Source organism: Cervus elaphus, chromosome X, assembly GCF_910594005.1.
Source record: "Cervus elaphus chromosome X, mCerEla1.1, whole genome shotgun sequence".
Lineage (NCBI taxonomy): Eukaryota > Metazoa > Chordata > Mammalia > Artiodactyla > Cervidae > Cervus > Cervus elaphus.
This window is the reverse complement of record NC_057848.1, coordinates 70,333,749-70,349,044: the sequence shown is the minus strand read 5'-3', so window position 1 is coordinate 70,349,044 and position 15,296 is coordinate 70,333,749. Positions and strand designations below refer to the sequence as shown.

The 15,296-nt window shown below is 42.6% G+C and overlaps 1 protein-coding gene across 8 annotated transcripts in view; it reads right to left on the bottom strand.

The window, feature by feature from the left end:
* The window catches only part of AFF2 (AF4/FMR2 family member 2), a 528,226-nt gene that overhangs the window by 512,531 nt on the left and 399 nt on the right, over positions 1-15,296 (bottom strand). The window lies entirely within an intron of this gene.

Genomic DNA, 15,296 nt, shown 5'->3' with positions numbered 1-15,296 from the left:
GAGTGGGACCACTCAAGAATGTAGGGTCAGAGTGGGATGCTATTCAGATCCAATCCCCATCTTGGAAGAAGATGCTCCAGCCTGCCAGGCCTGGCCACCTCTGCTCCGCATATCTATACAGGGACAACCATGAGTCCCTGCAGGCCGTTATCTGCGTACTGGAATGTTCTGCCCTGAGAAATGAGAACACAGTGAACACAGGAGGGCTGCCCTCAGACCCAGGAGGGCTGACGTGAGCCAAGGCAATGACACGTCCTCTGTGTGGCCTTCAGGGAAGAACTAGAACCAAGGGCTGGAAGCTTGACAGCTCTTTTCACACAGATGATGGAAGGTGTAGCTGAACTGCCCAGATAGGAAAGAACTGGCTGCCTTGAGAGGAGGTTTTATTCTCCCATTTTCTGGTTTGCTTTTTGGGTTGACAGAAGCTGGGTGAGCACTGCTAGGGAGAGCAGGGGAAGGGCATGGCCAGGGAGCTGGCCAAGGCCCCTGCCAAGGCCCCATTCCTCAGAAGGTCTGAAGCTCTAAGACAAGCGTGGGGACATGGACCTGGGAGCAAGTGTTCCAGAGAAGCAGACGCGCCTCTGCTCTCCCTCCACCATCACACAACTGTAAGGAGTTCACGTTGATTCATGAAAACTGATCCTATTTCTCTTTAGATTTTTATACCTCTGCCGATTTTTACAATTCAGGTTTTAAATGGGAGATTATCATTATGGAAAAAAAAAAACTGAGGCACACAGAGAGCCTTAATTCTCTGCTTAATTGTCACGGAGGAAGGCTTCAACACCCATTGTCTATTTATGAAAATTCTGCCTTATTATTAAACTCCAGCAACACCAACAAGTGTGGCTTAATTTGCCAAAGCAAAATGGCTAGAATTTCCAATGTCTTTCCATTTCGTTGAAAATGAAGGTCTAATAATTTGACAATTTAAATTCAAGATGCCTTCTTGGATTTTTAAAACTGATGGAGCATAAATCTCCATTAGCCACAAGAGTTTTGGACCTGAAACTTGGAATTCATTGAAACAGCTTGCAAGATATTAAAGGCTTCTGTCCCCAGAATATGTTATTTTTTTCTTTTTTTTCCCCCAGTGAGGAAACAGAGCAATTCCTCCATTACCCTTTCAAAATAAGCTTACGAAATGTAAAAACTGCTTCTTTTTCCTCTGAAAAAAAATGTTTCTTTTTGTCAAATCTTCTCATTCAGTGTCGGCTGCCTCATTCACGACAACCTTTTAAACATTTCCCTCATAAAATGCATAGATAGTCTGCAGGAGGAATTAGGTAAATGGCTCCCAGAAAGCATTGTTGTTTTTACCCTTTCGAAAAACTGCCGTAAGTATCCCAGCTCACTAATAAAGGGTAAACAAGTCTGAAAATGTATCACATATAACAGATATGATTAAAAGGAAGACAATGAGGAGGTCAGCGACACTCATGAGATGGGCAGTCCTGTTCTCAATGCATTAGACCTACCCAAGGAAGGGAATAAAACTGTAGCTACTAAGCCGTTCATAGGAATAAATGTCAGGAATCCAAAAGGCAGAGACGGAAGGGGAGGTGACAGAGCACTAAGGAGTCAAAACTAACATTGGGCTTCCCCAGGCCTATTGAGAGAGAAGCCCAAAGTCACAGCAGAGGCCGAGTGAGTTAAAGGATCGACAGTATACAGGCCCATTCAAGGTGGAACTTCCCCACCCCCAACCACACCACCAACATGGCTGGAACTCCTTTTGAGAAAAAAGTAACATCAGAACTTCATTCAGGAAATCCAGGTGCTGGAACGCATTTGAACAAACACGAATTCACAAATCTCCATTTCATGACCTACCAGCCATACCACCCCACACAGCCCACAAGGTGAGGCCCAAGTTCACAAGTGAGACTGGGACACATTTCAAGCTTTCATAGCATGTGGGGGATAAAAGCAAAGAAGAGACTGTGGAAAACTGGAAAAGTAGCCCTAACATTGGCATTGCCCCTTTTCTTCTGTTTTTGGCAACTTTTTGTTACCAGTATTTACACATTTGAGATTTTCTGGGTTTTTGTCATTGTTGTTGTTAAATGAATGTGTGTCCATGAAATAATAAAAGCCACAGGAACCCCCGATAACTTGGACCATATCTGTGGAGTCATGTAGGCACATTCACTCAGTTACTCTTCCCCTTTCTAATTCCTATGAACAATAGAAAAAACAAAACTAATTAATTAAAGCTCAATGAAGATTTACGAGGAGACTTGTTTCCCACCTTCTGCCCCTGTAGCTGGGTGAGGCAGCTTAACTAAAACATCTCTGAGAAATGCCATGAGCCATGAAGTTTCTGACTCGCGTATCATTTATGATACCCCTGGGGAGCAGGCCTGCCTAAGAAAACCGAGGCCCGGCACCCCATAAGGTTCTCATTACAAATAGGAATGTGCCAGGCCAGATGCACTGGGGGTTGTCAAGCTTTGCAAACTCTCCCTACCAAAAAACTCATAAATTTTGCAGAATATATTGCTTTTCCTTGGATTTTTATGATTATGTTCATTTTCAGGAAACTTACCCCATACTTCATCATTTGCCTTCGTTTTTTAAGAGTTATTTGACATCCACAAAGTTCTATGGGCTTCTTACTAATCGTGTTTTTTAAAACTTAAAAATATAAACCTACATATTTCCAGCCAGCCATGAATTTAAAACCTCCCCCGCCACCTTCCAATTTTGGTGTGCAATTGCAGGCTGAGCAGATTTCAAAGTTTTTCTATTGGACAAACTCACCTTTCCATCTTCCATGGACGTAATGAACCCAAAGGAAGATGATGATAACAGTGATCATAGTGTACAAGGTAGTCACATCTTGGGCACTAAAACTGGATGGTGAAGGTGACGCTGTGAGGCATTCATAGCCCAAGGAAAAGACTCCCCAGTCCCAGGGTCAAGCGTACAGATATAACTGGTGGGCTAGAGTTGGTTTGGGCACCTAGGCAAAGTTTGGTGTACTCTCACATTTTAACATGGTAAGGTGAATTTCAGGGATTTTAGTGCTATTTTACTAAGTTTACTTTTCATAATACATATTTCAGATTTGAATACTTAACCAGTCTCAAACTGGTTACCAACTTAAAATGCAATCTTTCAGCTAATTGTGTATTAAGAGCAGCAATGTCTATAAACACTTGTGCATCTCGCTGTAGCAATGGCAGTTCTTAATGCTACACCCAAGCAGTAAGCCTTCTTTACACACCCAAGAAACCCAGGGTCAGGGCAAGGCCTACATGATCCAGTCTCCTCTGATGAGATATGTAAAGATCCCATTCTACTACAAATGTTCAGGATAGGAAGACACTAGGGAGCCAGATGTGGTCCTGTGCTAAACCAGATTAGGAGAAGCAGACAAAATCACAACTTTATTCAATGTGTCATTTATCCCGGGTGACTAATGCATTATTTGTATGAAGTTAAAATTGAGCTTTGAGAAACTATGAAATAAATCAAATGCCCTACTTTATGTAATTTTAACAGACAGATCCCATTAGGATTCTACTATGCGTAGCTGTTGGTTAAAATCATTGACCAGTATCCCTATAAATTAATCAGCTGAGGTAATACTGGTGCTGCTGTCATCATTTGCTACTAATCTACAGTTAGAATTCACTTTAACTTTTCAAGCCTCTTGAGATAGGTTCATCACATTTCAATTTTTTGTTCAAAATATGTGAGTAACTGCAACTATTTACAAAAGTCTGTATGGTATAAGTCTGCCACGGGTGTCATTTTTTCAATGGCAGTAGAGTATGCAATGGCATTTCATTGTAATTTCAGGGTAAAATGCTAATCAGAATCCAGCCATAACAGTCTTCATCATTCTTGATAGGAACTTTATCCCTCGCAGTCTGAATATACGTGCACCATTGAAGTTTAAACTGCTTTAGAATTGCAAAAAACTAATGGGCCAAAATGTCTAATTATACCAAAAGGGATATAGTTAATATTTAGCAGTTCACTTTTTTTTAAAGACTGTCATGGCTCTTGCATTCCCCCTGGACTGTTAATACTTGGATATGTTTCATTTCTGATAGGAGACCTAATTTATTACAAACTTGTAAGTACCTACAATTTCTCCTCAAAATATGTACCTTAATGTCGAGTTAATTTAACTATGTACTTTATCTCTACAAAAATGTCCTAGATTTCTTTAACGCCTTTTATCTTTCTTTCTTGACTTGAATCTCATGACCTTTAAATGTATACTGTAAAAACAATAAATAACATTTAGAGGGTTTCCCCCCCAAGATTAATTTTAGTTACACTTGAAGTTTGAAGTTACCCATGAACTCTGAGACAGCTGATGTCCAACTCTTTGAAAGCAGCGGGAAAAAACATCTATCTTCTGGGGGTGCTTGCTCAATAAGGTGATGTGTGTAAAATACGGAACACAGTGCTTGGCAAAATGCTACTTCTCTCATGCTGGCACTCAAACCATCTTACAGAGTGCTGCAAAATGAACACGCAGGGAAACGTTCCTGCACATCCTGAAGATAAAATTGCGATCTGAATCCTTCAGAGGCATAAGTAGAAAATGTGTTTGGTCTAAAAATATGTTGCATGTTGCATGTGTGTTTAGTCACTCAGTCATATCCGACTCTTTGTGACCCCATGGACAGTAGCCCACCAGGCTCTTCTGACCATGGGATTCTCCAGGCAAGAATACTGGAGTGGACTGCCATTTCCTCCACCAGAGGATCTTCCCAACCCAGGGATCAAACCCATGTCTCCTGCATCTCCTGCATTGGCAGGCAGATTCTTTACAACTGCACCACCTGGGAAGCCCCAAATATGTTAGGAAAATCCAAATCCCAGGTTAGCCTCCAAAGTGGGAGCTATTTTTAAAAGAAAGAAAGAAGGACAAAAAACAAATAAGGCATCTGCCTCAGAGGAGACCATGGTATAAAAGTGGGGAGAAAAATATTGAGCAAATGTTGACGGCATGTTCTTTCACCACCCACCCCCCACTTTGAACTAGAGGAAAGCCTCATTCTGGTGACAATAACAATTTAAGACATCTTTTTCAACAAAAAAAAAAGTTTGAAAAATTACCCTCATGGTATTGTTGTAGATAATAAATGCAGGTATACCTCGCAGAAAGAAAATGCTATGCATAACCATCTAAAATCACAAAACTGGTAAGTTTAGGGTTGTTAGGAGCAATTACTCTCATCAACAAAGAATTCCCCGCAGGATTTCTGGCAAGCAAGATGCACATAGAGAGACTGACTTTATAAAACTTTAATAAGCATGCTGTTTTAGGAACATATCTACCTGTACTGGCCTGTCTGACCACCGTGATTTTAGCTCTTCTCTTAGACCTCAGTCTGCACCTCCCAGCTCTGCTCACAAAGCTGATCACACAAAGCATTAAGCAGGTTACTGTATATCAAACCATTCATTGATTTTGCAGAAAGTAACTGAGCACCTACTGTGTGCCACTGTTCTAAGCAGTGAAGCTGCAGTAGTAAATCATACCACCCCCAAAAAGACTCCACCTTCATGGAGCCCATATTGAATGCATCTTCCTCCCAAGCACTGAATCTCATGCTTACACCAAAGAGGAGCAGAATCGAGTGTCTCTTGCTGGAGTAGATATCAGGCCAGTTAGACCTTGTATATGGTTATGGATGAAAACCCGATGCTGACTTGTAAATACTAAAGAAGAGTGACAAAGGCCTCGTCAGCCTCGTCCGCTGCCAAGCCCCACGGCACGCAGGGCTTGCCACTGCTTTAGCATCTCTGCCAGGGTATCATCATGGGCAAGCAGCACAGTGAAGGATTTACACAGCCTGTTGTTCATTTCAGCTCTGTAACCTACTCTCAGTTGCTGACCCTCTCTGTCCCAGTTTCCCCGCCCTGCAAAATGGGGAACTCAGAGAACACAAATCAGAGCCTGTCACAGAAGAAATGTTAGCTCTGATTATTATTTTCACTCGCTATTATTAATATGACTTATTATGATGGCTTCCCACCTAGACATAATATTTGGAAGACCTAGGGCAATGCCTGAATGACTCAGATAAGCAAACGATGGTGCACCTTGGATTGGCTTCATTAGGCTATTACTCTGGGCCAGACCCTAACTAGGATTACATCAATAAAAGACATATTCTCATCCCTCAAAACTCAGGTGCACTGGAACTCTGGTCAGGGCAGCATGGCAGCTCAGAGGAGGGGTGTCTAACCCAACGGGGCAAGAGTATGTGAGTTTAGGGGCAGAGAGGCAGGAGAATTATAGCCAGTGGCTTCTCCAAGACAGAGCTCAGATTCGAAGAAGGAGACAGCCAGACAATGAATTATTTTGTGGCCAAACAATTCATTATAAACATAGATATAAATGCCAATTAGATGGTACCAAGGCACCAACTTTAGGGGGAAAAGAAGGCAAAAGGAAAAACATCAATACACACCTTTCAGAAAAACAAGCTAATAATTTTTTCAAAAGAAAAAGAACAAAAGAGCAAATATATCTGGGTACATCTCAAGAGCCACAATATATGCATCTTTCAAACATAGCTACTTTGCCAGCAATGGTGCCAAATGACAAACATTTGTTTCAACTGATTCGGGAAAACAAACTTTCATTTGGTATTTCTTTGAAGAATGCCTGCATCAATATTTACATAATACAGATAGTTAAATGATTGTCCAGAATTTTGTGGTTATCTCACAGCCAATGGTGGTCAGTGGGTGATGACAATAACTCTGTTCACATAGCAAAACATAACTTCAGCAATTATGTGATGACTGTGAGCGACTATCCAACCAGATAACTGTCGGTCCAAAGACAACTGTTGAAGAGCAAGTGTTGCTGCTCCTGGTCTTCTATATAGCCCACATTTCTGGTTTTCCATTTCACTCTTGGCCTTGAGGAAGACTGTTTCTCCTCCTCTAGCCCACAGTCTCTCTCTCTCCCTGAATTCCTACTTTACTTACATCCATGTCATACTATTTCCCCCAAACTAGTTCTACATTCCAACGTCAAGTCAGTGAGGCCAGAGGTCACCTTCTACATTCCTTTCCTCTCCTTCTAAGAGTGACTGCCTAGCAAAGCACTGGGCACAGAGCTGGTACACGAAGCGAACACCTCTGCCGTGCATGCTAAGTCGCTTCAGTCACATCCAACTCTTTGCAACCCTATGGACTGCAGCCCACCAGGCTCCTCTGTCCATGGGATTCTCTAGGTGTGAATATTGAAGTAAGTTGCCATTTCTTCCTCCAAGGGATCTCCCCAACCCAGGGATTGAACCCGAGTCTCTTATGTGTCCTGAAGTAGCAGGCAGGTTCTTTACCACTAGCACCACCTGGGAAACCCTGGAAACCATTCTGGAGAGAGTGACAAATACTGAACCAGGGCACAAGGGCTCCAGACCCTACCCAACAATGTCACGTGTGGACTATACAACCTTGGGCAAGTTATTTCCCCATCCTTGGCCTCAGTCTCCTCATCTGTACGATGAAGAGGCTGAACCAGATGATGGTGAAGCCCTCCAGTCTTCAAACATTAGGTTGGAGGCGTTGATTAATATCTACACACCCAAGCCAAGACTTCTGCCAGCAAATAAATAATGGCTAATTGATGAGACCTCTCCAGGATTCCATGGCACTTCATCAGAAACATCCATCAAGCTGGAATTTAATTTAGTTACCATGGCTGTGCCGACCTGGTGTGAAACCACCAGTCCCTTTGGAAAATTAATTTATTAAAAAAATTCATTGACTGACATCCTGGAGGGAGAAATAAAGCCTCTGCAATTGCATTTCTCATTGTTCAGCAGACAGTTAGGTCATCCTGTACATATTGCCACAGTCAGAAGGTTAAACTGTCCTCAAAACACACTCCTTCCAGTAGGGTGGTTTGATCAAATCATACTAGAGACCCAAAGACCAAGGAGGCGTCAGACTCCTAAGAAAGTTCTCCTGGTGACTGTTAAAGCCCAGGCTGCAACTGCAGCACCACTACAAGATGAGCAGGATTTTATTTTTATTCATATAAAAAAGAGACCATTTCAATGCTACTGACAGGAGATATGTGGCCTCCAAAACACAAAATTCGGATTCCAGAAATAGGGTTTCATCAATGCCACCATACATATCTGCTATTGAGATCTGGTTTTCACTGAAGCTGGTCGATGATACAGACAACTGTTATTTAGAAATCTAAGAAAACAAACCACTCTTTATGGGATGGAAGCGTTGTGTTTCTTCTTTTCCTTTTCTCCAGTATAATGAACATTGAAAAAATAAACAGATGAGCGATTTCAAGTTTCCTTAGCTATTTCCCAGTGTGTGGCCTTTACACCTTCCAAGACCAGCACACGCCTATCAAACAACCACATCAAAGATAACTTTCAATCACTGGCTGATTTTCTTTTCCAAATGAAGCAAAATGCACAGGTATATGAAAAATAGCATTCCATAAACTAAGCAATCCATAATCAAAATCAGATTCTAGCTGGAGGGCTAGTGTCAGCTCTGCTTAAATCATGCCATTTTATTTAAGCACTCAGATAATTTTTCTCAGCTCAGTAAGTAGGTGGATGTTAGCAGCTAAGGTCATCGAAAAGATTTACCTTAAAATAAATTCAACAATTCAGAGCATCGCCCTCTCCATGGTATAAAGTGTGCCTCGCTTTGAACATGCATATAAAATTTCATTAAAGTGCAACATAAAAGTTTTACATTAGAGGAACCCAGTGCTGGACCTTTGTTTAACAGTCATGATAATTTATGGCGTGGATCTGCTACAGTTAAGTAGAAAAACAGCCTTCTCATGATGAAATACAAGTCATAAAGGCTGAAACTCAAGGAAAGCTGGAGGAATCCCAAGCCTCCAATCAGTCAATTCTTCTTCAGATTTTTATCACACATTCTTCTTTAACGTTCTCCACACAGATTGAGACACAATACAGTCCTGGACGCCTCAACCTTCAAAGCTGCAGTTTGCAGTTCTAAGCATATCTTAGAATTCATAGGAATCTGGTTTTCTCTTTTTAAGCACAGGGGTAAGTAACAGGGGTTCTAATTTTGCCTTTTCCTATTAAGCATTTTTTGGGTTACTATCGTTCTTTCTCATTCCTTTACTCAAAAGAGACCAGACTGGCTAAGAGACTGTCAAAAAATTACAAAACAATTAAAACACTATCAAACAGGTAGAGGGGTGGTATTACCACCAGGATTTTTGCAACTATCTTTGAAAGACAGTAGTATTTGTATAGACCACTCTTGGAGCTGGTGGGATTCTCGTGTTAGCAGATGTTTCTCAAGCATCTGTAATGAAAAAGGCACTGTCCAACATGATGTGAGAGGGTATGTGAATATTTAAACACAAATGACTTAATGCAACAACAGTAGTGATATAGTGAAAAGAACAATAAACACAAATCCTAAGAACATCCACATACTGTGAAAACAGGCAAGTCAGTTAACCTCTCTGAGCTGCCATTTTTGCCATCTACAAAATGAAGCCAGTAAGACCAGTCATGGCAAACCCACAAGGTTATTGTGTGGATCAAATCAAATGATAGATGTGGTAAGTTATAAAGCTTTGAAAAGAAATGCTATCTACCCCTTACACCCAGCTTTGAGGCTTCCAATTAACTAGACAGATATACTGTGGTCTTCTTTAAGTTCAAGTACTGAATCTTCAAAATTAGGGTATCTGAATTTAAATAGACAGTTCTCAAGGATTTGAGTTTTGACATATATATATGGAAAATTATATATATGATATATACTATACATATATGAATGGAAAATTACAATATACATATAGTGTGCTATTCATACCTTCTCATTAAAGAAGCATCCATAAACAAGTGCTAAGAGATTGTATCATTACATAAACTGTTCCTTATTTGATTAAAAGAAAAAAGCAGAGTTCCATGGCTAGTTGATTACATGGTCATTCCACAGAATTTTTTTTTTTACACAAGCATAACATACACAATCCAATCTGTTTGTTTCAGTGAGAGCCAGATGCTCCAGCTCACCCAGTAACAATAAATATTAGGCGATAATAATAATTAAAAAAACAGGCAATGAAGGTGTGCGGGAAGGCAATTAAACTGGAAAGTGGGAGATGTGGATTTCTGATCCAGCCCTACCATTGATACAAATCAGGCTGTGTGAACTTAGGTGAGTCAATCAACCTATCTAGGTCTGTTTGTTCATCTGTAAAATGGGAATAACACCTGCGCATTCTGATGCACAATGATGGAAAGAGATGATGTACGAGGAAGGACGGCACCTGTTGGAAAGGCTCAGACAAGATGTCAGTTGCTGATGCAGACTCAGGGGTCAGCTCCATCTAGGCTGGAATCTGAACTGCATAACTGAGGAGCCAGTGCCTCCATTTCTTCATCTAAAAATGGAGGTCATATTAGGACCCATCTTATAAAGTTGTCTAAAGGATTAAGTAAAATTGAGTATTTAAAGCACTAGCTACTCAGTCATATTTGGGGCACTGAGTAGATACCCAAATAACAACAACAGTGATGATGATGCAACTTATCACATATACAGGTGAAATACACACACACACACACACACACACACACTCCTCAAAAAGGTTTCTCCAGATTGTGGTCTTGAGTTCTTATATCAGCAATAAACTTCTTTCCATTCTCAGTAAACAAGTTTTTAAATCTCTTTCTTTATCCCACAGGAATCAGAAAAAAACAAAATTAAGAGTGAAAAATGTACTCACTGTACCCATTGTTTTGTCTATGTGACAAGCTCATCAAGTATGTGGTGGTTTCCCTTTCTGAGGTACAACCTACAGCTATAAGCTCATGGGAGTACAGTTCCTAGTTTGTTCCAGAGATGGCCATTTTTATTGGGCTTTTATGATTTTTTCAATTAAATATGTGTTAAATATGTGCAGATTCTGCATGCAAGCAATAGTCTTAGCTAAGAATAATGGGCATGAAATAAAGGTTCAGCATATTAAAACCATTTCTATTCAACAATAATTAGCATGTTTAAATACAATATAATTTTTATCCATCTACAACATGCTTAAATGTTTGGAATCTCGTTTATGTCTATAATGACAGATTCATATTTGAGGCAGTCATTTTCAATCTTGATTTGTATATTTTAGACTTGTTAAATGCTTGACTGAATCATTAGCAAAACAATTCATGTATCATTAAACTGATTTCTAACATGAGATAATTTTCTTCCTTGTCCAACAGACATGCCTTTTAAGATTTACAGAGATAGCATTTATTCTTTGGGGGGTTTCAGCCGGGTGTAGAGCAGACCTTATCAGTAGCTAATTTCACCACCTTGAGTCTTACTCCCCACCCCACTACACACTCAAGCTCAAGCGGTTTTTTGAATGAAAGCTCAGACACACTGGAGAATGAATATTGTACCAGCAAGAAAAAAGAGACCACTGACTGTCTTCCTTTCAATGGAAAACAAATAGAGGGGAAGGGGGAAAGATAAATGGATGGAGGCAGAAAAAGAGAAACCCTGGCAACCTGTGGGCCTTGGTCAGAACAAGATCCAGGGGCAAGATCCAGGACCCCCTCGGCCCCCTCCATATTCCCGCCAATCCCAGGTAGAGGTGGGCTGCCTTCTCAGTCCCTCCCTGACATTCCCATTCACCAACAGGCCTCTGCCACTCTTCCAGAGGATCGAAGAGAGGGAGGCCTCCCAGATCTGTGCACACAGAACAGGCGGAGGCAGCCGGGCCGCTGCTGTGCATGGGCCATGCCCAACTGAAGCTGGAACAGTTCACTTTTGTCTGGAGAGCAGGGTCCCCGCCTCCCACAAGGCTGAGGGAACCTGAGCAAAGTGGGGGCCGCTGGGGCAGTGGACGAGGGGGAGGGGAGGAGAAGCCTGGCCCGCACATGGCCCCTTCCCAGCCTCAACAGCCCCACACAGACCTTTGAACTTTCTATTTATCTAACAGTTTAGTGAGTTTAACTCTCTTCCTGTATAACTGCCCATTTGCAAGCTCGCCTCTAATTAGGCTACTTGTGAGACATCACATAAAAACTACAAACCAAGGATGCTGGCCTCTGTCCTTCACAGGCAAAGTCGGCCACCGTCATCCTGGCTTAACTACAATTGTCATCAAGCTTTGCAACATGGTGATTTTGCTCCATGGTGATTTGCTTTTCCATTTTTATTTTTTAGTGTGAGCCCCTTCCTGTATCGGCCTTCCCTTCTTTCCTTCCATCTTTCTTTTTCAATGATAAAATGATGATAAGCACCCCTGCAAAGAACCTTGGCCTGTCACAAAGCAACGTCTCATCAATACGGGAGGGGTGCCTGCCGACAGAAAGGCTGGACACTTGGCAGACCCTCAGATCCTGCTGGTAAAGGCGTCCAAATCTAGCCACGTGATCTCCAGACACCTCAAGAATTCATTGACTGGGTTAGCACAGGCAAGTGTACGCAATGATTTAAACGATCAAATTTGATTCTTTTTTCCCTTATCCTTTTTTCACTTTTTAAGAGCAAGTGGTATCTTTGGTGTACACAGCCATCTGTACCTTCCTCTTTTTCACAGAATGGTTCATATTAAATTCAGATACAGGTGAACACTGCTCATTCACCCAGGAATCTTCAAGAATGAGAGCTTAGGCCCTTTAATCGAGTCAAGAGCATGACCCATTAAGAGATTCTTGCCGTGTGTGAAGTTCAGGGCTCTGTTCCGTTTAGCGCCGAGCACTCTTAACCGCCCAGGCTGGGAAGAGTCACCCATGTCTCGTCCTGCCCATTTGCTTTCCTCCTGAGGAATGTGGATGTTTCTAAATGGGCACACGCTTTTTGTTTACTATAGTCTAGTGTCTGTAAGTGACACATATGCCTGTTTCTGTAAAGTCTTTCTCCATTAGGTCGTGGAAGATGAGTTTGTTTTTTAGCTGGCCTGATCCGGTTATTATGTCAGACATATAGGGTTGCGGTAGAGATGGCTCAGAGCTCTCTGTTCCACAAATGAATGCTGAGAAGAGGTCCAATGGAAATGAGATCCTTAACTTGGCTGGTGCCTTTTTCTTCCTAGGGCATCCTTGGGAGGTTTGGGGTGGGGAGCAATGGATGCCATCCCTCTAAGCAACTACTTACTCCCCAGGAGGGGAAGTAAACATGTAATGAACATGCCATTGCCATGCTCTGGATGTGCAAGAGAGTTTGGAAAGGTACAGACTTTCATTTAAGGCAATAAGCAAGCTCTTTAGTTCACCCACTATTCACATTTCTGTTCCTTTTCTCTGTGGGGGTGTACAACACACAGATGCACAACTGCAGCATTACAAATGTTTACAAACACAGATGTAGAAGGAAGCTTGCCCCTCACAATCAAAGGAGAAATGTTCCTGGAACGTGTGCACAGAGGGAAAAGGCTGGCTGATTTATGCAGACATGTTATACTAATTCATCAGTATTCACATAATATCCACAGAGTGTCTGAGTCCACATGTTTCTTAACTGATGTGGCAGTTAGGCATCTAGAGGAAATCAGATTTTGCATTTTCCTTAATATAATAAAAGATAGTTTCCAAAAAAGGAGAGAGATGTAGTCTTCTGAAAAGACAAATCAAAAGAGCTCACCCCTTTAAATACGGAACTGCATGTGCCTAAGATTAAACTGAAATTAAAATAGTATAATAAACATGTTTTAAAAAACCTAATACATTGTATATATGTTTAACATTTGAACTACACCCACAAAATCAATTATAACAACGTCTGTTAAGTTAATGATGTTACCCACACTGTATATTAGGCAAATTGTATGCAAATAGTAATGTTGTGGTTATCAGGTGCCTGCAAAATAAATTAGTGAAACAAAGTAAAGGCTGTGTACAGGAGCGTAATATTTAATGGAGCAGTAATTTTATTGTGATCTTTACTTTTAAATAACAGCGTGGTTATTAAAAATTGCAACGTGTTCTTCTGCAGAGCTGATAAAACCCTGCATGGTATCAAAAAATGCCTTATAGATTAATACTGATACAGCGTAATTTGTGGCTTCAAGGATTTACCCGGAATTGCTGTAAAATAAAATGTTTTTAAGTTCTGGTTATCTTGGATTTTCAACTAAAGGAGTCATGATTGGCATAATGAAGCCATTGGCTAAGAGTGTGACCCTTTTCTAAAGAAGGAAATTGCCTAAAATATCACATCAGCGAGGGAAATCCTTGTAAAAAAACACAGCATTCAGAGTCAACGGCTGCCAGGAGTTTAACGTTGCAAAAGATTTCGCACTGCCGGTCGGTACTATAGATTATTCCAACTCCATTTAAAAAGCCAATAGCGAAGCGTGCAATTCTAAGTCGCTACCGCCGTGCCTTCCCCTCATCTAATTCCATAGGCTGTGGGGGCAAACTGATACGAGAAAATGTTATGACAAATGAACAGTGATAACGTTGGTGCAGGAGGTGAGGCTTTTGTAAAAGTTAATAGATATGTGCATCGCTATTGATGCACACGCGCGCGCACAGCACGCAGAGTAACAACTTTCTAGCTCTCAGTCACCTCTGCACCTTCTTTCACAGACAGCCCTCTCGGCGACAAGTTGATGGTATTTGGGGAAGAGCTGACTAAACCTTTGAATCCGAGCTGGGTGCCTATGACACAAACTGGTAGCTGCCTCCCAGTGCCTGGCGGGGGGGGGGGGGGGGCGGGTGTGCGGACAGGACCCAGGGTCTAATTAAATGTGCGTTGACTTCCCAGCGGCCAACTTTAGGGGCCAACTTCAAAACCCCGCAGTACCGAAATCCAACGCCGCAGTCGGCCCGGAACCCGGGGTCCCCCGCGCAGTGGCCCCCGAAGCCGCCGCCAGGCTCCCAATTGCGAGCGGGTGGAAGGGAAGGTGTGCGCGCCGCGCCGCGCGGGGACCGAGGTGGCGGCGGGGGCGGTGGCCGCCGGGGACGCGGAGGGCCGCCGGTGGCACCTGGTCGCTGCCTGTCCCCCCGCGACCCGCCGCCGGCGTCGGGCACCTGGGAAAGTTGGGGGCATTTCGAGCGGCAGCATCCGGTGCGCTGGGAGGCCGCCAGGCCAGCCGTTTGGGCAGAAAATCCCGGGCGGAGGTCGCGCGGCTCAAACCCCGGACAGCAGCGCATCTGATTTGGGCCAAACGCAACTCTTCGGACTTGGAGTGCAAAGCGACGCCTTCCGGACCCGCATTCCTCACTCATCCGCACCTACCCCCACCCGGGCACCCGACCAAGGAGTCGCGGCGGCCGGGGCCAGAGGTGGCCGAGAGCAAGTGGGAGGGCGTCCGGGGCGCCCCCACCAAGCCC